This window comes from Stegostoma tigrinum, chromosome 29 (genome assembly GCF_030684315.1).
Source record: "Stegostoma tigrinum isolate sSteTig4 chromosome 29, sSteTig4.hap1, whole genome shotgun sequence".
In the NCBI taxonomy this organism is placed as follows: Eukaryota; Metazoa; Chordata; class Chondrichthyes; order Orectolobiformes; family Stegostomatidae; genus Stegostoma; species Stegostoma tigrinum.
This window is the reverse complement of record NC_081382.1, coordinates 44,942,950-44,964,287: the sequence shown is the minus strand read 5'-3', so window position 1 is coordinate 44,964,287 and position 21,338 is coordinate 44,942,950. Positions and strand designations below refer to the sequence as shown.

The window sequence follows — 21,338 nt, the reverse complement described above, 5'->3', positions numbered from 1 at the left end:
AAGTTTGTACAAAATGATGTCCTTTCTTTGAATGTCCCACTTCTTAGTGCAAAATTCCCACAGCTGGATAACAATTCCTGAATCATTTTAGGAAGCTGTCTGATGTTGAAAGCTGTGTTTGAGAGAGAGACTTGGATTGGGTGTGTGAGATGTTTAAAACATCCCTGGTTCAGTGCTTGAGCTGCGAATGAAAGCAGGTTTTAGTCGCAGATGCTTGGAATACTCAACGTGTCTGGCAGCTACTATGGGGAGACAAGCTTGAGTGAAGACTGACCTGGGGAATCAGTCTATTTCTGTCCCCTGCCCCTCCCCACTGACGCATCATTTGATATCCTGCATTTTCCCAGTTTTCCAATGGTCACAGGATTTTGCTTCTGCTCGAGAGGTGCCCTCTTTGTTTTTCAAAGTGCTCCTTTTGGGTGGTTGGTGCATATGTGATTTGTCCACATCACTGCAGTCTTTTTGCTGTGGTTTAGGGCGGAGACAGCGACTGGAAACAGTGAGCACTACTTCCAGTTCCCAAATTAACATCTTTGCTTTAACACAGAGAACTAGCCAGACATAGATATTCCTCAAGCACATACAGATGGCTAACTGAGTGAATACAAAATAACTGTGAAGCACGAGGAAAAAGTAACATTTAATCTTGGCGAAATGACCTGATTGCACCAGCCAGACTTCGACCAACGCATACAGTCAGTGTCCCCACCGGTATCGTACCCGGTGTTATACAGTGACAGACCTGTCCCCCACTGGTACTGTACCCCAGTGTTACACAGTGACAGACCCGTCCCCAGCGGTACTGTACCCCAGTATTATACAGTGACAGACCTGTCCCCGACTGGTACTGTACCCCAGTGTTACACAGTGACAGACCCATCCCCACCGGTACTGTACCCCAGTATTATACAGTGACAGACCTGTCCCCCACTGGTACTGTATCCCAGTGTTACAAAGTGACAGACCCATCCCCACCGGTACTGTACCCCAGTGTTATACAGCGATAGACCTGTCCCCACCGGTACTGTACCCCAGTGTTACACTGTGACAGACCCGGCCCCCACCGGTACTGCACCCCAGTGTTGTACAGCGACAGACCCATACCCCACTGGTACTGTACCCGAGTGTTATACAGCAACAGACCTGTCCCCACCGGTACTGTACCCCAGTGTTATACAGCAATAGACCTGTCCCCCACCGGTACTGTACCCCAGTGTTACACAGTGACAGACCCATCCCCACCGGTACTATACACCAATATTATACAGCAACAGACCTGTCCCCCAGTGTTATACAGCGACAGACCTGTACCCCAGTGTTATACAGCGACAGACCTGTCTCCCACCGGTACTGTGCCCCAGTGTTATACAGCGACAGACCTGTCTCCCACCGGTACTGTACCCCTGTGTTATACAGCGACAGACCTGTCCCCCACCAGTACTGTACCCCAGTGTTATACAATGACAGACCTGTCCCCACCGGTACTGTACCCCAGTGTTATGCAGAGACAGACCTGTCCCCCACCAGTACTGTACCCCAGTGTTATACAGCGACAGACCTGTCTCCCACCAGTACTGTACCCCAGTGTTATACAATGACAGACCTGTCCCCACCGGTACTATACCCCAATATTATACAGCAACAGACCTGTCCCCCAGTGTTATACAGTGACAGACCTGTCCCCCACTGGTACTGTACCCCAGTGTTACAAAGTGACGGACCCGTCCCCACCGGTACTGTACCCCAGTGTTATACAGAGACAGACCTGTCCCCACCGGTACTGTGCCCCAGTGTTATACAGTGACAGACCTGTCCCCCACCAGTACTGTACCCCAGTGTTACGCAGTGACAGACCCATCCCCACCGGTACTGTACCCCAGTGTTATACAGTGACAGACCTGTCCCCACCGGTACTGTACTCCAGTGTTATACAGCAATAGACCTGTCCCCCACCGGTACTGTACCCCAGTGTTACACAGTGACAGACCCATCCCCACCGGTACTGTACCCCAGTGTTATACAGCAATAGACCTGTCCCCCACCGGTACTGTACCCCAGTGTTACACAGTGACAGACCCATCCCCACCGGTACTGTACCCCAGTGTTATACAGCAATAGACCTGTCCTCACCAGTACTGTACCCCAGTGTTACACAGTGACAGACCCATCCCCACCGGTACTGTACCCCAGTGTTATACAGAGACAGACCTGTCCCCACCGGTACTGTACCCCAGTGTTATACAGCGACAGACCTGGCCCCACTGGTACTGTACCCCAGTGTTATACAGCGACAGACCTGTCCCCCACCGGTACTTTACCCCAGTGTTATACAGGGACAGGCCTGTCCCCCACCGGTACTGTATCCCAGTGTTATACAGCGACAGACCTGTCCCCCACCGGTACTATACCCTAGTGTTATACAGCAACAGACCTGTCCCCCACCGGTACTATACCCTGTGTTATACTGTCCTACGGTTTCATAGTTCATATTCTTCTGCACTTTTTTCCTTTTTTCCTTGCCTGATATTTGAGTTGAAGTCAAAGCTGTGCTTGTTTAGGTGAGTTATGGTAGCTGTTAGGGTGTGGTACTGACAGTCTGATGTTAGTTGTGAGTTGGGTTCTTTTCAGAGAGACCAGGTTTTGGGAGAGTAATGGGTATGTGTGCATGTGCCTTGGGTATGTTTTCTGAATTGAGTGAGGGTTAATGCAGACTCTACCATGTTGGGCTGTGGATCTATGTGACATGCATTTGTTAAGGTTGTGGCTGGGGAGAGGCTTGGGGAGATGGGTGAGTCATGTCATGGAGGCTCTGGTCAGAGATGCTGAGCTTTCTAAAGGTGTGAACTGCTTGTTACAGAGCATGCGCCTGATGTTCTGAGTCATTGGAGATACTGCTGTCTCCTTTATGAACTCTGCCATTCCTAATCTGCTGCCTGCTTTTTAACTTCTCCTTTTGATGTCAGTAACATGCAATCAGTCACGAGTGTGAGTGAGCATCTCTGTCCCTGATCACTCACTTGCACGCTGTCTCTTTGAGGGATGCGTTGCTGCTGACACTCCCCAGCTCTGTGCTCACAGCGATGGTTTCTCAGTTCTCCCTGCCCCTTTCCCAATTCTCTTGTTTGATCAGCTGCACACCCATCCCTTTTTCCCACCTCAAGCCGCACCTCCATTTCCTACCTACCATGTCATCCCGCCTCCTTGACCTATCTGTCTTCCCTGGACTGACCTATCCCCTCCCTACCTCCCCACCTATACTCTCCCCACCTATCTTCTTTTCTCTCCATCTTCGGTCCGCCTCCCCCTCTCTCCCTATTTATTCCAGTTCCCTCTCCCCATCCCCCTCTCTGATGAAGGATCTAGGCCCGAAACGTCAGCTTTTGTGCTCCTGAGATGCTGCTGGGCCTGCTGTGTTCATCCAGCTCCATACTTTGTTATCTTAGGTCATGGAGATGAACAGGTTTGGGAACATGGGACTGGGATATCATAGCAATTACAGAAACATGGCACAGGGATGGACAGGATTGACAGCTTAATGTTCCAGGGTATAGATACTGTAGGAAAGTTTGAAAGGGAGGCTACAGAGGAGGGGGAGTGGTGTTTTTGATTAGGGATAACAGTACAGCTGTATTTAGGGATGATATTCCTGGGAATACATTCAGGGAAGTTATTTGGGTGGAACTGAGAAATAAGAAAGGGATGATCACCTTATTGGGATTGTACTATAGACCTCCCAGTAGTCAATGGGAGATTGAGAAACAAATTCGTAAGGAGATCTCAGCTATCTGTAAGAATAATAGGGTGGTTATGGTGGGAGTTTTAACTTTCCAAACGTAGACTGAGACTGCCATAGTGTTAAGGCCTTGGATGGAGTGAAATTTAAGTGTGTACAAGAAGATTTCCTGATTCACTACGCGGATGTACCTACTAGAGAAGGTGCAAAACTTGACCTACTGTTGAGAAATAAGGCAGGGCAGGTGACTGAGGTGTCAACGGGAGAGCACTTTGGGATTCAGTGACCGTATTTCTATTTGTTTTAAAATAGTGATAGAAAAGGATAGATCAGATCTAAAAGTTAAAGGCCTAAATTGATGATAGTTGGCAAGAAATTTCAAAAGTTAATTGAGGGCAGAAGTTTGCAGGTAAAGGGATGGTTAGAAAATGGGAAGACTTCAAAATGAGATAACGAAAGTCCACAGACAGTATCAGAAATCACACAACACCAGGTTATGGTCCAACAGGTTTATTTGAAAACACAAGCTTTCAGAGAATATACCTGTTGGACCATAACCTGGTATTGTGTGATTTCTGACCTTGTCCACCATCGTCCAACACCAGCATCTCCACATCAGAGAGACAGTATGATCCTGTTAGGGTAAAGGACAAGGCTGGTAGTTACAGGGAATGTTGGATTACTAGAGAAATTGAAGTTTTGGTTAAGAGTAAGAAGGAAGCATATGTCATGTGTAGACAGCAGAGATCAAGTGAATCCCTGCAAAAGTATTAAGGCAATAGGAGTATACTTAAGAGGGAAATCAGGAGGGCAAAAGAGGACATGAGGTAGCTTTGGCAAATAGGGTTAAAGGAGAATTCAAAGGGATTCCACAAATGCATTAAGGACAAAAGGGTAACTAGGGAGAGAATAGGGCCCCTTAAAGATCAGCAAGGCAACCTATGTGTGGAATCACAGGAGATGGGGGAGATATCGAACGAGTATTTTGCATCAGTGTTTACTGTGGAGAAGGATGTGGAAGATAGGGAACGTGGGAAAGTAAATAGCAACATCTTGAAAAATGTCCATATTTCAGAGGAAGTGGTGCTGGACGTTTTAAAACACATAAAGGTAGATAAATCCCTGGGACCTGCTCATGTACCCTAGGACTCAGTGGGAAGTGTGGGAAGTAATTGCTGCATCTTCTTGCTGAGATATTTGTATCATCAACAGCTACCGGTGAAGTGCCAAAAGGCTGCAGGTTGGCTAACATGGTGCCACTATTTAAGAAAGGTGGTAAGGAAAAGCCAGGGAACTATGGACTAACTATGGACTAATGAGCCTGACATCAGAGGAGCAGGCATGTCAATGTTTTGGACCGAAATCCTTTGTCAGAACTGGGGATGGGAAGGGGAGCCCCAAAAAATAATTTCAGAGTAGGGGTTGGGGTAGGAGAAAAGAGGAGGATAGATGGGGATAGGTGGATGCAGGTAGGAGGTTACTGTGATTGGTTCATGCGAAGTGTGGAGTGGATAGTTGAGTAGAAAGATGGACAGTTTAGATCTGGTCGGGAGGGGGAGGGCTGAACATGAGATAAGGTTGGGGTTGGAGGGATTTTGAAGTTGGTGAAGTTAGTGTTAAGGCCATTGGGCTGTAAGCTCCCAAGGTGCAATATCAGGTGTGGTTCCTCCAGTTTATAGAACATAGAACAGTACAGCACAGTACAGGCCCTTTGGCCTACGATCTTGTGCCGAACTTTTACCCTAAACCTAAGGTCTATCTAACCTCCACCCCAACTTATACTATCATTCATTTCCCTACGTAATAGCCGCTTAAATGCCCCTTGTGAGGCCGACTCCACTACCGTCTCCGGCAATGCATTTCACCCCCGTACCACTCTCTAAGTAAAAAACCTACCTCTGACATCTCCCCTATATCTACCTCCACTCACTTTAAAACTATGTTTCCTCGTAATCGCTCTAGCTCTCCCAACCTTTCCTCATAAGACCTTCCCTCCGTTCCAGGCAACATCCTGGTAAATCTTCTCTGCACCTTTTCCAATGCTTCCACATCCTTCCTGTAATAAAAGCTGGACACAATACTCCAGATGTGGCCGACCCAGGCTTTTGTACAGCTGGAGCATAACTTCACGGCTCTTGAACTCAATCCCTCTGTTAGTGAAAGCTAACACACCATACACCTTCTTAACAATTCTATCCACCTAGGTGGCAGCTTTCAAGGAACTGTGGACGTGAACCCCAAGATCCCTCTGCTCCTCTACACTGCCAAGAATCTTTCCATTAACCCTGTATTCTGCTTTCAAATTTGTCGTTCCAGAATGAATCACCTCACACTTTTCAGAGTTAAACTCCATCTGCCACTTCTCAGCCCAGCTCTGCATCCTATCATTGTCCCTTTGTAAGCGAGAACAGCCCTCCACACTGTCCACAACTCAACCCACCTTCGTATCGTCCGTGAACTTACTAATCCAGCCTTCCACTCTTTCATCCAAATCATTTACAAAAATCACAAATAGGAGAGGACTGCGAACAGATCCTTGTGGTACACCACTCGTAACTGAGCACCATGTTAAATATTTTCCATCCACTACCACCCTTTATCTTCTAAGGGTCAGCCAATTCTAAATTCAATCTGCCACATTTTCCCCCTACCCCATGCATCGTTACCTTCTGCATGAGTCTACCATGGGGAACCTTATCAAACATCTTCGTTAAATCCATGTAAACCACATCCACTGCTCTACCTTCATCCAAGAATTCACCTCTTCGAAGAATTCAGTAAGGCTTGTGAGGCATCATCGACCCCTCATAAATCCATGCTGACTATCACGAATCAAACTGTACCTTTCCAAGTGATCATAAATCCTATCTCTCAGAGCCCTTTCCAATAATGTGCCCACCACTGACGTAAGACTAACTGGCCTGTAATTTAAAGGGTTATCTCGATTCCCTTTTTCGAACAACGGAATGATGTTTGCCACTTTCCAATCTTCCAGCACTACACGTGTCGACAATGAGGACAAAAAGATCATCGCCAAAGGCCCTGCGATTAAATTTGGCCTCTCTGATAATGGAGGAGGCCAAGGTTGGACATGTCACCATGGGAGTGGGAACGGGAGTTAAAATGGATGGCAACCAAAAGCCCGGGTTGGTTGGTGTTTGCGGAGCACAGATAATCCATGAACCAGTCCCTGATATTGCGTTTGGTCTCCCTGATACACAGGAGACCACGTCAGGAGCAGCAGATGCAATAGATAATGTTGGGTGAAGTACAGATGAATCTCTGCTGAATCTATAATTAGGGATGCCCTCAATTGCAACTTCTCCATTTCCCGCACTTCTCCCCTCAAACTCCCTCCCCCTAACGGCAGAAAGGTAGAGTCCCCTTAATCCTCACATATCACCTCACCAAACTCCGGATCCAATGCATTATCCTCCAACAATCTACAACCAGACTCCCCACCACCAAAAAGTTAGTTCCCTCCCCACCCCTGTCCACTTTCCGTAGGGACCACTCATTCCATGACTCCCTTGACAGATTTACACTCCCCACCACACCCCATACGACAGCCGCAGGAGGTGCTACACCTGCCCCCACACCTCCCCTCTCGCCTCCGTCCAAGGCCCCAAACAATCCTTCCAGATCTGGCCTGCCGATCTTTTCTAGCAACTCCTGTTTTTGTTCCTGATTTACAATATCCACACTTTTGTTTTTTATTTAGTGGTAGAGCCCGCTAGGAACAGGCAGTTGTGATGTGTAATGAGGCAGACTTGATTGGGGAGTTTCAGGTGAAGGAACTGGTGGTGGGAGGAGTGACTGTAATTTGTTCGAGTTCACCCTGCAGCTTGAGTGGTTGAATATTGGATCAGATGTAACTGTTACAATTGAGTAAAAATAACTACAAAGACATGAGCCAGGAGCTGCCCAGAGTTGATTGACAGAGGACCCTAGCAGTGAGGATGAGGGAGCAGCAATGCAGGAGTTCCTGAGTAATTTGAGAGGCACAGTGGAAATTCACCTCAAGAAAGAAGGAACATATTAAGGGGAGGATGAGGCGACCACTACTCACAAGGCAGGGACAGTGTAAATACAAAAGACAAAGCATACAAGGCGGTGAAGATTAATGGGAAGCCAGAGGATTGGGAAACTTGTAAAAACCAGTAGAGGATAACTAAAACAGTAATGGGGGTTGTGGGGAGAAGTTGAAATATGAGAGGAAGCTGGCTAGTAATATGAAAGAAGATACCAAGAGTTTATTTTAGATATCTAAAAGGTAGGAGAGAGGCAAGACTTGACATTGAACAACTGGAAAATGAAGCTGGAGAAGTAGTAATGGCAATCAAAGAGAAATGAATGGGTACTTTGCATCAGTTTTCACAATAGAAGGCACTAACAATACACCAGGACTTCAGGAGAGTCAAGGGGAAGAAGGAAGTGGAGTAGCCTTCACTAAGGGTAAGGTGCTGGGGAAGCTGAAAGGTCTGAAAGTGCGTAAATCACCCAGACTGGATAGACTACACTCCAGAGCTCTGAAGGAGGTAGCTGAGGAGGTTGGAGAGGCATTGGTGGTGATCTTTCAGGAATGACTGGAGCCAGCAAGGGTCCCAGAGGATTGGAAAAGGGCTAATGCAACATTCCCACTTAAGAAAGGAGGGAGGCAGAGGACCAGAAGCAAAGCCGATTAACCTAATCTCGATTGTTTGTAAGATTTTAGACTCCATTATTAAGAGTGAGATTGCAGAGTACTTAAAAGTATGTGGTAAAATAGCATTGCTTTGCCAAGGGAAGGTCATGCGCGACAAATCTGAAAATTTTTTGAGGAGCTAATGCGCAAGTTAGACAGAGGAAATCATAGAGTTGTACACAGGAGCAGTACTTTAGGCCCCAACCAGTCCCTGCCAAACACCATCCCAAACTAAAATAGTCCCACCTTCCTGCTCCTGGCCCATATTCCTCAGCCTTTCCTATGCATGTACTTATCCAAATGACTTTAAAACATTGTGATTGTGCCCACATTCACCACTTCCTCAGGAAGTTCAGTCCACGTGTGAATCTCGCTCTGTGTAAATAAAATTTGCCTTCATGTCCTTTTTAAATCTCTCTCTTCTCACTTTAAAGACGTGCCCCCCCATCCTAGGGAAACAACACCCACTATTAACCATTTCTATACCTTGTGATTTTTATAAACTTTATAAGGTAACCTCTCAATTCCTATGCTCCATTAATAAAAGTCTTTGCCCTTCCAGCCTTTCCAGAACAAGATGTGGTACTCCAGAAGAGGCATCATCATGTTGTATACAGCCTCAGCATGACTTCCACCTCCTATATTCAAAAGACTGAGCAATGAAGGCAAGCGTGCCTTCTGAACTAGCCTGTCTCTCTGTGATACAAACTTCAAAGAATTATGTGCCTGTACCCCTTGGTCCATGATCTATTTGGATTTCTGGAGGGTCTTGACAAGGTGCTGCACAGGAGGCTGTGAAGGAAGACACGAGCCCAGGGTGTTAGGGACAAGGGACTGGGATGGATAAAAGGGTCTTTTTCAGGATGACAGATGTTGACAAGTAGAGCTCCGCAGGGGTCAGTATTGGGACCACAACTATTTTATGTTCTAAGTTAATGATTTGGATGAAGGAATTGAAGACATTGTTGTGAAGTTTGCAGATGACACAAAAACAGATGTAGGGACAGGTAGTACTGAGGAAGTGGGAAGGCTGCAGAAAGACTTGACCAGGTTAGGAGAGTGGGCAAAGAAGGAGCGGATGGAATACAATGTGGGAAAGTGTGAGGTTATGCACTTTAGTAGGAAGAATAGAAGCGTGGGCTGTTTTCTAAACAGGGAACGGCTTTGGAAATCTGAAACACAAAGGGACTTAGGACTCATTACAGCGTGGAACTGGATGAACACACCAGGTAAGGCAGATCAGAGGAGCAGGAGGGTCAACATTTCAAGCCTGATGAAGGGTCTAGGTCTTCATCAGCTCCATTCCAGCTCCTCTGTGTTGACTCCAGCAACTGCAGCTCCTGCTGTGTCTGAGGGACATGGGGGTCCCAGATCAGGAATCCCTTCAGATTCAGCAGGTGGTCCGGGACGCGGCTGTGTGTGTGTGTGTGGGTGGGGGTGGGGTGTGTGTGGGTGTGGGGGTAGGGTGTGTGTGTGTGGGGGTGGGGGTAGTGTGTGTGTGGGGGGGTGGGGGGTGAGGGCGAGGGTGGGGTGTGGGTGGGGGTGGGGTGTGGCTGAGGGTGGAGTGTGTGTGTGTGAGGGTGGGGTGTGTGTGTGTGGTTGTGGGTGGGGTTGGGATGTGTGTATGTGGGTAGGGGTAGGGGTGGGGGTGGAGGTGGAATGTGTCTGTGGGGGATGTGTGGGTGTGTGGGTAGGTGTGGGGGGGTGTGTGTATGTGGGTAGGTGTGGGGGGTGGGCGTATGTGTGGGTGCGTGTGTGTGGGTAGGGGTGCGTGGGTGGGTGTGTGTGTGTGAGGGTGGGGTGTGTGAGGGTGGGGTGTGTGTGGGTGTGGGTGTGTGGGGGGGCTGTGGGTGTGGGTGGGTGTGTGTGGGGGGTGTGGGTGGGTGTGTGTGGGGGGTGTGGGTGTGTGTGTGTGCGTGTGTGGGGGGGGTGTGGTTGTGTGTGTGGGGGGGTGTGGGTGTGGGTGGGGGGGTGTGTGTGTGGGGGTGGATAGGGTGTGTGTGTGTGGGGGGCGGGTGGGGTGTGTGTGTGTGGCAGCAGGTGGGGGGTGTGTGTGTGGTGAGGGTGGGAGGGTATGTGTGTGTGGTGAGGGTGGGGGTATGTCTGTGTGGGTGCATGAGGGTGGGGAGTGTGTGTGGGTGGGGGAATATGTGTATGTGGGTAAGGATGCGGGTATGTGTGTGTGGGTGAGGGTGGGGGGTATGTGTGTGTGGGTGCGTGAGGGTGGGGTGTGTGTGTGGGTGGGGGAATGTGTGTATGTGGGTAGGTGTGAGGGGGTGTGTGTATGTGGGTAGGTGTGGGGGGGGTGTGGGTGTGTGTGTGTGTGTGTGCATGTAGTGGGGGGTGTGTGTTTGTAGGTAGTTGTGGGTGTGTGTGTGTGTGTGGGTAGGTGTAGGGGTGTGTGTATGTTTGGGGGGGTATGTGTATGTGGGGGGGGTGTGTGTATGTGGGTAGGTGTGGGGGTGTGTGTGTATGTGGGGGGGTGTGTGTATGTGGGTAGGTGTGGGGGGGAAATGTGTGTGTGTGGGGGGTGTGTGTATGTGGGTAGGCGTGGGAGGTGGGCGTGTGTGAGAGTGGGGTGTGTGTGAGGGTGGATTGTGTGTGAGGGTGGGGTGTGTGAGGGTGGGGTGTGTGTGGGGGGTGTGGGTGTGTGTGTGGGGGATGTGGGTGTGGGTGTGTGTGTGTGGGGCTGTGTGGGGGTGGATGGGGTGTGTGTGTATGGGGGTGGATGGGGTGTGTGTGTGTGGGGGTGGATGGGGTGTGTGTGTGTGTGGGGGTGGATGGGGTGTGTGTGTATGGGGGTGGATGGGGTGTGTATATGTGGGGGCGGGTGGGGTGTGTGTGTGTCGGGGGGCGGGTGGGGTGTGTGTGTCGGGGGGCGGGTGGGGTGAGGGTGGGGGCTGTGTGTGTGGTGACGGTGGGGGGTGTGTGTGTGTGTGGTGAGGGTGGGGTGTGTGTGTGTGTGGTGAGGGTGGGGTTGTGTGTGTGGGTGAGGGTGGGGGTATGTGTGTGTGGGTGCATGAGGGTGGGGAGTGTGTGTGGGTGGGGGAATATGTGTATGTGAGTAAGGGTGGGGTGTATGTGTGTGTGGGTGCGCGAGGGTGGGGTGTGTGTGTGATTGGGGGAATGTGTGTATGTGGGTAAGTGTGGGGGTGTGTGTGTATGTGGGGGGGGTGTGTGTATGTGGGTAGGTGTGGGGGGGTGTGTGTAGTTGGGTAGGTGTGGGGCGTGTGTGTAGTTGGGTAGGTGTGCGGGGTGTGTGTAGTTGGGTAGGTGTGTGGGGGGTGTGTGTATGTGGGGGGTATGTGTATGTGAGTGGGGGTGTGTGTATGTGGGTAGGTGTGGGGGGAGTGTGTGTATGTGAGTAGGTGTGTGGGGGGTGTGCGTATGTGGGTAGGTGTGGGGGGGAATGTGTGTATGTGGGTAGGTGTGGGGGGGTGTGTGTAGTTGGGTAGGTGTGGGGGGTGTGTGTAGTTGGGTAGGTGTGGGGGGAGTGTGTGTATGTGGGGGGTATGTGTATGTGAGTAGGTGAGTGGGGGTGTGTGTATGTGGGTAGGTGTGGGGGGAGTGTGTGTATGTGGGTAGGTGTGTGGGTGGTGTGTGTATGTGGGTAGGTGTGTGGGGGGGGTGTGTGTATGTGGGTAGGTGTGGGGGGGTGTGTGTAGTTGGGTAGGTGTAGGGGGGGTGTGTGTATGTGGGGGGTATGTGTTTGTGAGTAGGTGAGTGGGGGTGCATGTATGTGGGTAGGTGTGGGGGGAGTGTGTGTATGTGGGTAGGTGTGTGGGGGGTGTGTGTATGTGGGTAGGTGCGTGGGGGGGTGTGTGTATGTGGGTAGGTGTGGAGGGGTGTGTGTATGTGGGTAGGTCTGGGGCGTGTGTGTATGTGGGGGGGTGGGGTGGGGGTGTGTGTATGTGGGTGGGTGTGCGGTGGGGGTGTGTGTATGTGGGTAGGTGTGGGGGGAGTGTGTGTATGTGGGGGGGTGTATGTGGGTAGGTGTGGGGGGAGTGTGTGTATGTGGGGGGGTGTGTGTATGTGGGTAGGTGTGGAGGGGTGTGTGTATGTGGGTAGTCGTGTGTATGTGCGTAGGTGTGTGGGGGGTATGTGTATGTGGGTAGGTGTGGGGGTGTGTGTGTATGTGGGGGGGGTGTGTGTATGTGGGTAGGTGTGGAGGGGTGTGTGTATGTGGGTAGTCGTGTGTATGTGCGTAGGTGTGTGGGGGGTATGTGTATGTGGGTAGGTGTGGGGGTGTGTGTGTACGTGGGTAGGTCGGGGGGGTGTGTGTATGTGGGTAGGTGTGGGGGGGATGTGTGTATGTGTTGGGGGGGTGTGTGTATGTGGGTAGCTGTGGGTAGGTGTGGTGGGGTGAGTGTGGGGGGTGTGTGTATGTGGGTAGGTGTGGGGGTTGTGTGTATGTGGGGGTGTGTGGGTAGGTGTGGGGGGTGTGTGTATGTGAGTAGGTGTGGAGGGGTGAGTGTATGTGGGTAGGTGTGTGGGGGTGTGTGAATGTGAGTAGGTGTGGGGGGAGTGTGTGTGTGGGGAGTGTGTATATGTGGGGGGGTTGTGTATGTGGATAGGCGTGTGGGGGGTGTGTGTATGTGAGTAGGTGTGTGGGGGGTGTGTGTATGTGGGTAGGTGTGTGTCTGTGGGTAGGTGTGTGGTGGGTTTGTGTATGTGAGTAGGTGTGTGGGGGGTGTGTGTATGTGGGTAGGTGTGTGGGGGGTGTGTGTATGTGGGTAGGTGTGGGGGTAGTGTGTGCTTGTGGGTAGGTGTTTGAGGGGTGTGTGTATGTGAGTAGGTGTGTGGGGGGTGTGCGTATGTGGGTAGGTGTGGGGGCTGTGTCTATGTGGGTAGGGTGTGTGGGGGGTGTGTGTATGTGGGTAGGTGTGTGGGGGGTGTGTGTATGTGGAGGGGTGTGGGGAGTGTGTGTATGTGGGTAGGTGTGGGTGGAGTGTGTGTATGTGGGTAGGTGTGTGGGGAGTGTGTGTATGTGGGGGGGGGGTGTGTATCTGGGTAGGTGTGGGGGGGGTGTGTGTATGTGGGTAGGTGTGTGGGGGGGTGTGTATGTGGGGGGGTGTGTGTATGTGGGTAGATGTTGGGGGTGTGGGTAGATGTGTGGGGGGTCTGTCTATGTGGTTAGGTGTGCGGGGGTAATGAGTCTGTGGGTAGGTGTGTGGGGAGTGTGTGTATGTGTGGGGAGTGTGTGTATGCGGGGGGGGGTGTGTATGCGGGTAGGTGTGGGGGGATTGTATGTATGTGGATAGGTGTGTGTATGTGGGTAGGTGTGGGGGGGTGTGTCTATGTGAGTAGGGTGTGTGGGGGGTGTGTGTATGTGGGTAGGTGTGTGGGGGGGTGTCTGTATGTGGGGGGTGTCTGTATGTGGGTAAGTGTGGGGGGATGTGTGTATGTGGGGGTGTGTGTGTATGTGGGTAGGTGTGGGGGGGTGTGTGTATGTGGGTAGGTGTGTGGGGGGGTGTCTGTATGTGGGGGGTGTCTGTATGTGGGTAAGTGTGAGGGGATGTGTGTATGTGGGGGTGTGTGTGTATGTGGGTAGGTGTGGTGGGGTGTGTATGTGGGGGGGTGTGTGTCTGTGGGTAGGTGTGGGGTTGTGTCTATGTGGGTAGGTTTCGGGAGGTGTGTGTATGTGGGTAGGTGTGTGGGGTGTGTATGTGGGGGGGGTGTGTGTATGTGGGTAAGTGTGGGGGGTGTGTCTATGTGGGTAGGTCAGGGGGGGGGTGTGTGTAGGTGGGTAGGTGTGTGGGGAGTGTGTGTATGTGGGGGGTGTGTGTATGTGGGTAGGCTTGGGGGGGTGAGTGTACGTGGTTAGGTGTGTGGGGGGTGTGTGTATGTGGGTAGGTGTTGGGGGGTGTGTGTCCGTGGTTAGGTGTGTGTGGGGGGGTGTGTGTATGTGGGTTATTGTGGGGGGGTGTGTGTATGTGGGGAGTGTTTGTATGTGGCGGGGTGTGTGCATGTGGGTAGGTGTGGGGTGTGTGTGTATGTGGGTAGGTGTGGGGGGGTGTGTATATGTGGGTAGGTGTGGGGGGGTGTGTGTGTATGTGGGTGTGTGTATGTGGGGGGGGGTGTGGGTAGGTGTGGGGGGGGTGTGCGTATGTGGGTAGGTGCGTGGGTAGGTGTGTGGGGGGTGTGTGTATGTGGGGGTGTGTGTGTATGTGGGTAGGTGTGGATAGGTGTGTGGGGGGGTGTGTGTATGTGGGTTATTGTGGGGGGGTGTGTGTATGTGGGGAGTGTTTGTATGTGGCGGGGTGTGTGCATGTGGGTAGGTGTGGGGTGTGTGTGTATGTGGGTAGGTGTGGGGGGGTGTGTATATGTGGGTAGGTGTGGGGGGGTGTGTGTGTATGTGGGTGTGTGTATGTGGGGGGGGTGTGGGTAGGTGTGGGGGGGGTGTGCGTATGTGGGTAGGTGCGTGGGTAGGTGTGTGGGGGGTGTGTGTATGTGGGGGTGTGTGTGTATGTGGGTAGGTGTGGATAGGTGTGTGGGGGGGTGTGTGTAAGTGGGTAGGTGTGGGTAGGTGCGTGGGGGGGTGTGTGAATGTGGATAGGTGTGTGGGGGGGTGTGTATGTGGGTAGGTGTGTGTATGTCGGTAGGTGTGTGTATATGGGTAGGTGTGTGTCTGTGGGTAGGTGTTCGGGGGTGTGTGTATGTGAGTAGGTGTGTGGGGGGTGTGTGTGTGTGGGGGGTGTGTGTATGTGGGTAGGTGTGAGGGGAGTGTGTGTATGTGGGTAGGTGTGGGGGGGTGTGTGTATGTTGGGGGGGTGTGTGTATGTGGGTAGGTGTGGGGGGTGTGTGTATGTGAGTAGGTGTGGGGGGATGTGTCTATGTGGGTAGGTGTGGGGGGGTGTGTCTATATGGGTAGGGTGTGTGGGGGGCTGTGTGTATATGGGTAGGTGTGCGGGTGTGTGTGTGGGGGGTGTGTGTATGTGGGTAGGTGTGTGGGGGGGTGTCTGTACGTGGGGGTGTGTGTGTATGTGGGTAAGTGTGGGGGGTGTGAGTATGTGGGGGGGTCTGTGTGTGTGGGTAGGTGTGGGGGGTGTGTCTATGTGGGTAGGTGGGGTGTGTGTGTAGGTGGGTAGGTGTGTGGGGGGTGTGTGTACGTGGTTAGGTGTGTGTGGGGGGTGTGTGTATGTGGGTAGGTGTGGGGGGTGTGTGTACGTGGTTAGGTGTGTGTATGTGGGGGGTGTGTGTATGTGGGTTATTGTGGGGGTGTGTGTATGTGGGGAGTGTGTGTATGTGGTGGGGTGTGTGCATGTGGGTGGGTGTGGGGGGGTGTGTGTATGTGGGTAGGTGTGGGGGGTGTGTGTATGTGGGTAGGTGTATGGGGGGGTGTGTGTATGTGGGTAGGTGCGTGGGGGGGTGTGTGTATGTGGGTAGGTGTGGGGGGTGTGTGTATGTGGGTAGGTGTGTGTCTGTGGGTAGGTGTTTGGGGGTGTGTGTATGTGAGTAGGTGTGTGGGGGATGTGTGTATGTGGGTAGGTGTGAGGGGAGTGTGTGTATGTGGTAAGGTGTGGGAGGTGTGTGTATGTGGGTAGGTGTGGGGGGGTGTGTGTATGTGGGTAGGTCTGGGGGTGTGTGTATATGTGAGTATGTGAGTGGGGGTGTGTGTATGTGAGTAGGTGTGGGGGGAGTATGTGTATGTGGGTAGGTGTGTGGGTAGGTGTGGGGGGTGTGTGTATGTGGGAGGGTGTGTGTATGTCGGGGGGTGTGTGTATGTGGTAGGTGTGGGTAGGTGTGGGTAGGTGTGTGTGGGGTGTGTGTATGTGGGTAGTTGTGTGGGGTGTGTGTGTATGTGGGTAGGTGTGGGGGGGTGTATGTATGTGGGTAGGTCTGGGGGGTGTGTGTGTATGTGAGTGGGGGTGTGTGTATGTGAGTAGGTGTGGGGGGAGTATGTGTATATGGGTAGGTGTGTGGGTAGGTGTGGGGGGTGTGTGTATGTGGGGGTGTGTGTGTATGTGGGTAGGTGTGGATAGGTGTGTGGGGGGGTGTGTGTAAGTGGGTAGGTGTGGGTAGGTGCGTGGGGGGGTGTGTGAATGTGGATAGGTGTGTGGGGGGGTGTGTATGTGGGTAGGTGTGTGTATGTCGGTAGGTGTGTGTATATGGGTAGGTGTGTGTCTGTGGGTAGGTGTTCGGGGGTGTGTGTATGTGAGTAGGTGTGTGGGGGGTGTGTGTGTGTGGGGGGTGTGTGTATGTGGGTAGGTGTGAGGGGAGTGTGTGTATGTGGGTAGGTGTGGGGGGGTGTGTGTATGTTGGGGGGGTGTGTGTATGTGGGTAGGTGTGGGGGGTGTGTGTATGTGAGTAGGTGTGGGGGGATGTGTCTATGTGGGTAGGTGTGGGGGGGTGTGTCTATATGGGTAGGGTGTGTGGGGGGCTGTGTGTATATGGGTAGGTGTGCGGGTGTGTGTGTGGGGGGTGTGTGTATGTGGGTAGGTGTGTGGGGGGGTGTCTGTACGTGGGGGTGTGTGTGTATGTGGGTAAGTGTGGGGGGTGTGAGTATGTGGGGGGGTCTGTGTATGTGGGTAGGTGTGGGGGGTGTGTCTATGTGGGTAGGTGGGGTGTGTGTGTAGGTGGGTAGGTGTGTGGGGGGTGTGTGTACGTGGTTAGGTGTGTGTGGGGGGTGTGTGTATGTGGGTAGGTGTGGGGGGTGTGTGTACGTGGTTAGGTGTGTGTATGTGGGGGGTGTGTGTATGTGGGTTATTGTGGGGGTGTGTGTATGTGGGGAGTGTGTGTATGTGGTGGGGTGTGTGCATGTGGGTGGGTGTGGGGGGGTGTGTGTATGTGGGTAGGTGTGGGGGGTGTGTGTATGTGGGTAGGTGTATGGGGGGGTGTGTGTATGTGGGTAGGTGCGTGGGGGGGTGTGTGTATGTGGGTAGGTGTGGGGGGTGTGTGTATGTGGGTAGGTGTGTGGGGGGGTGTGTGTATGTGGGTAGGTGTGGGGGGTGTGTGTATGTGGGTAGGTGTGTGTCTGTGGGTAGGTGTTTGGGGGTGTGTGTATGTGAGTAGGTGTGTGGGGGATGTGTGTATGTGGGTAGGTGTGAGGGGAGTGTGTGTATGTGGTAAGGTGTGGGAGGTGTGTGTATGTGGGTAGGTGTGGGGGGGTGTGTGTATGTGGGTAGGTCTGGGGGTGTGTGTATATGTGAGTATGTGAGTGGGGGTGTGTGTATGTGAGTAGGTGTGGGGGGAGTATGTGTATGTGGGTAGGTGTGTGGGTAGGTGTGGGGGGTGTGTGTATGTGGGAGGGTGTGTGTATGTCGGGGGGTGTGTGTATGTGGTAGGTGTGGGTAGGTGTGGGTAGGTGTGTGTGGGGTGTGTGTATGTGGGTAGTTGTGTGGGGTGTGTGTGTATGTGGGTAGGTGTGGGGGGGTGTATGTATGTGGGTAGGTCTGGGGGGTGTGTGTGTATGTGAGTGGGGGTGTGTGTATGTGAGTAGGTGTGGGGGGAGTATGTGTATATGGGTAGGTGTGTGGGTAGGTGTGGGGGGTGTGTGTATGTGGGAGGGTGTGTGTATGTCGGGGGGTGTGTGTATGTGGTAGGTGTGGGTAGGTGTGTGTGGGGTGTGTGTATGTGGGTAGGTGTGTGAGGTGTGTGTGTACGTGGGTAGGTGTGGGGGGAGTGTGTGTATGTGGGTAGGTGTGGGGGGGTGTGTGTATGTGGGAGGGTGTGTGTATGTCGGGGGGTGTGTGTATGTGGGAGGGTGTGTGTATGTTGGGGGGTGTGTGTATGTGGTAGGTGTGGGTAGGTGTGTGTGGGGTGTGTGTATGTGGGTAGTGTGGGGGGAGTGTGTGTATGTGGGTAGGTGGGGGGGTGTGTGTATGTGGGAGGGTGTGTGTATGTCGGGGGGGTGTTTGTATGTGGGAGGGTGTGTGTATGTCGGGGGGTGTGTGTATGTGGTAGGTGTGGGTAGGTGTGTGGGGGGTGTGTGTGTATGTGGGTAGGTGTGTGGGGGGGGTGTGTGTATGTGGGTAGGTGTGGGGGGGAGTGTGTGTGTGTCTGGTAGGTGTGGGTAGGTGTGTGGGGGTGTGTGTATGTGGGTAGGTGTGGGGGGAGTGTGTGTATGTAGGTAGGTGTGTGGGGGGGTGTGTGTATGTGGGTAGGTGTGTGTGTGTGTGGGTAGGTGTGTGGGGGTGTGTGTGTGTATGTGGGTAGGTGTGGGTAGGTGTGTGGGGGGGTGTGTGTGTATGTGGGTAGGTGTTGGGGGGTGTGTGTGTATGTGGGTAGGTGTGTGGGGGGGTGTGTGTGTATGTGGTAGGTGTGGGTAGGTGTGTGGGGGGTTTGTGTGTATGTGGGTAGGTGTGTGGGGGGGTGTGTGTGTATGTGGTAGGTGTGGGTAGGTGTGTGGGGGGTGTGTGTGTATGTGGGTAGGTGTGTGGGTGTGTGTGTGTATGTGGTAGGTGTGGGTAGGTGTGTGGGGGGTGTGTGTGTATGTGGGTAGGTGTGTGGGGGGTGTGTGTGTATGTGGTAGGTGTGGGTAGGTGTGTGGGGGGTGTGTGTGTATGTGGGTAGGTGTTGGGGGGTGTGTGTGTATGTGTAGGTGTGGGTAGGTGTGTGGGGGGTGTGTGTGTATGTGGGTAGGTGTGTGGGGGTGTGTGTGTGTATGTGGGTAGGTGTGTGTGTGGTGTGTGTGGGTAGGTGTGTGGGGGGTGTGTGTGTATGTGGGTAGGTGTGTGTGTATGTGGGTAGGTGTGTGTGGGGTGTGTGTGTATGTGGGTAGGTGTGGGTAGGTGTGTGGGGGGTGTGTGTGTATGTGGGTAGGTGTGTGTGTATGTGTGTAGGTGTGTGTGTGTGTGTGTGGGGTGGGGGTGTGGGGGGGGGTGTGTGTATGTGGGTAGGTGTGTGTGTATGTGGGTAGGTGTGTGTGGGGTGTGTGGGTAGGTGTGTGGGGGGTGTGTGTGTATGTGGGTAGGTGTGTGTGTATGTGTGTAGGTGTGTGTGTGTGTGTGTGTGGGGAGGGGTGTGGGGGGTGTGTGTGTATGTGGGTAGGTGTGTGTGTATGTGGGTAGGTGTTGGGGGGTGTGTGTGTATGTGGTAGGTGTGGGTAGGTGTGTGGGGGGTGTGTGTGTATGTGGGTAGGTGTGTGGGGGGTGTGTGTGTGTATGTCGGTAGGTGTGTGTGTGTGTGTGGGTAGGTGTGTGTGGGGTGTGTGTGTATGTGGGTAGGTGTGGGTAGGTGTGTGGGGGGTGTGTGTGTATGTGGGTAGGTGTGTGTGTATGTGTGTAGGTGTGTGTGTGTGTGGGAGGGGTGTGGGGGGTGTGTGTGTATGTGGGTAGGTGTGTGTGTATGTGGGTAGGTGTGTGGGGGGTGTGTGTGTATGTGGGTAGGTGTGTGTGTGTATGTGGGTAGGTGTGTGGGGGGTGTGTGTGTATGTGGGTAGGTGTGTGTGTGTATGTGGGTAGGTGTGTGGGGGTGTGTGTGTATGTGTGTAGGTGTGTGTGTATGTGGGTAGGTGTGTGTGTGTGTGTGTGTGGGGAGGGGTGTGGGGGGTGTGTGTGTGTGTGGGTAGGTGTGTGTGTATGTGGGTAGGTGTGTGTGGGGGTGTGTGTGTATGTGGGTAGGTGTGTGTGTGTGTGTGTGGGAGGGGTGTGGGGGGTGTGTGTGTGTGGGGAGGGGTGTGGGGGGTGTGTGTGTGTGTGGGTAGGTGTGTGTGTATGTGGGTAGGTGTGTGTGGGGTGTGTGTGTATGTGGGTAGGTGTGTGTGTGTGTGTGTGGGGAGGGGTGTGGGGGCGTGGCCCCGTGGTGGCGGGGGGGCGGGCCCAGTGGGGTAGTGGGTGGATCGTGGGGCGGGGCCTGGCCTAGCTGCGGGCGCAGCCTCGGACTGTTGTCGCTGCGAGCCTGGTTCCTGACGGAGAGGCGCGCTTTTGGAGATGGGGCAAAGGCGCGGGGCCGCCGCCCGATGGTGGGTGCGGAGCGCATTCGCGGACAGAGACCTGAAACCGGATTTAAAGCAAAACTAGAGCCGCGGGTCCTCTTTTAGTTCCCTCCCGTCCCCCCTCAGCGTCTTGCAGTGAAGGTGGGGGGAGGGGGAGCGGGTATGTTGGCTGGTTCTGTAAACCCGGCTTGTTGATGTAGTAAAGCACAAGGTGGTCATTCAGCCCCTGGACTGTGGTGTATAAGTGAATGAGATCGGATTATGGCTTCAATCCACTCCCCCGGTGCACCCATCATGTGCCTGGATATCCTCACATTTCGATCAGGGAACTGACAGGATCAGATTTGAATGCAGTCACTGACCCAGACTCCACTGTCCTCTTGAGGGAGGCAGTGGGGGAAAGACTTTTCTAACGACTGATGACCACCCAAGAGAAAAATTTCTTCCTGTTTGCCACCTTTAATGGGAAGCCCCCTATCCTGAAACTATGACCCCTAATTCTGGATTACCCCATGAGAGTATAAATTGTCTCAGTATCCACTGTGTCAGGCTGTCCCAGGATCTGAGGATCATCTCACATTTGCCTGAACTCTTGAGTGTCAGCCTAATCTGTCCCGTTTGGGACTAGTTGGTCTGTGATTGGATGAATCAGCTGCCCCCCCCCCCCCCCCCCCCAGTTTGTGCCTTTGTTACTGAGCTTAGGTCCTCATGTCTAAGCCTCCACCTCAGTGTCTCAATTTCATCTTCACATTTCTACCCCAATCTTGGGATCTCAGCCAGCCGAATCCTTTCTAGACTGAGCTCTAGTGGGAGCTGTGACATGAGCATTGTCGCATTCTGTTTCTCAAAAGACAATAGACAATAGGCAATAGGTGCTGGAGTAGGCCATTTGGCCCTTTGAGCCAGCACCACCATTCATTATGATCATGGCTGATCATCGACAATCAGTGTCCTGTTCCTGCCTTATCCCCATAACCCTTGATTCCATTATCTTTAAGACCTCTATCTATCTCTTTCTTGAAAGTATCCAGAGAGTTGGCCTCCAC

At 52.8% G+C, this 21,338-nt stretch overlaps 1 protein-coding gene across 6 annotated transcripts in view; it reads left to right on the top strand.

Annotated features, from left to right (window-relative positions):
- LOC125465324 (retinoic acid receptor RXR-alpha-A) overlaps window positions 1-21,338 on the top strand; it is a 120,243-nt gene that overhangs the window by 10,437 nt on the left and 88,468 nt on the right. For 2 of the 6 annotated variants that reach the window (XM_048558645.2, XM_048558644.1), the window contains exon 1: window positions 20,208-20,319. The exons of the other annotated variants lie outside the window; for them this stretch is intronic. The gene's annotated coding sequence lies outside the window, so the exon portion shown is untranslated. Of the gene's footprint in view, window positions 1-20,207; window positions 20,320-21,338 lie in introns of those variants that run through there. 6 annotated transcript variants of the gene reach the window in all.